Source organism: Aplysia californica, unplaced genomic scaffold (genome assembly GCF_000002075.1).
Source record: "Aplysia californica isolate F4 #8 unplaced genomic scaffold, AplCal3.0 scaffold00781, whole genome shotgun sequence".
NCBI classification, from domain to species: Eukaryota; Metazoa; Mollusca; class Gastropoda; order Aplysiida; family Aplysiidae; genus Aplysia; species Aplysia californica.
Window position 1 is genome coordinate 305843 of NW_004798051.1, and position 1305 is coordinate 307147.

A 1305-nucleotide genomic window follows, 5' to 3' on the forward strand; every position below is an offset into this window, starting at 1 on the left:
CAGCGAAAGAGACTTGGAGGGAACAGGGAAGCAATATTAGTTAATGGCCTGGGCAAAGCTTTCGGAAAATAGGAGTTGGACATTTGAAGTTGTCAATATTTGCTGGTTATTACAAACATTTTGGGGGTATCTGCCATCCAGGGGGAGGGGGGGTGTATTCAAATACAAACATCTTTATTTCAATTACTGCTCAATGTGGCACATTTGATTAAACATAATTTTAACCCCCTCTTCAGCATTTGAGGCCTCCAATCCCTGAAACTTTAAGGATCGCATCTATGGCTTGTTGACTTTTGTCTGTCAGCATTTTAAAAAATGCATACACAGGATCATTACTACTAATGATTTACAATAAATTAGCTTACAAAGTGCTGTCAAAGTGTATGTATGCATTAACTTGTAACCTTTTTAAAACTGACATGGCCAAAGACAGTGTGTAAACGAAATTCATTCAAAGTGTGATTTTTCCTTTGCAGGTTTCTCAACAGCAGAGTCTACGGAAACAACCGTCAAACATTAAAAAGGTTGTAACCCAATTTTGAACAGGAGTTCCAGGGAATCAACTCAGAAAAACGCCACAGTTGCTCAAAATTCCCATCAGCGTATTTGAGTTTGTCTGGAGAGAAATGATAAACACCCGGGAGCTTATAATTTAAATAGCCACCACCTGCTCTAAGTTTGTTTAGCAAAGGCAGTTCCAAATAAATATGAAATGCACATTATGGTTGATTAATTAAAGTTAAATTTTACATTCTACTCAATTTCGATTGAGATTTTAAAAGTGGTATTTCTCGAACACCCCAGTTGGTTTTCTTTGGGAGTACGAGTGTGAGTGTGAGTCTGTGTGTGTGTATGTATGTGTGTGAGTGTGTGTGTGTGTGTATGTATGTGTGTGTGTGTGTGTGTGTGTGTGTGTGTGTGTGTGTGTGTGTGTGTGTATGTTTTTAACTCACAGAAAAAAGCAATTGTGTGTAGAAATCAAATATTGAAGTTGCAAACCAGTTTTCCTCAGATAATCCATTTCTTTTCTAGACGACAGACACATCAAGGAAGAAGTCATGAGCATAAGTAATTTTCACTGAAGTGTTCATTTTAACACAAAAATGTCTACTATCACAAGTTGAGCCCCCCCCTATTTCTAATAAATTCACAAAATCAGTACTGCGCGTAGCCACTTGCCACACTTATAACTGAGCGACATTGTTGACGCATGGAAAGATAAGTAGTTGGATAAACTGCTGGGGGAATCTGCAGCTTGATTCTTTCTTGCTATTGCTCAAATTCATCTAACTTCGGGGCTTGTTA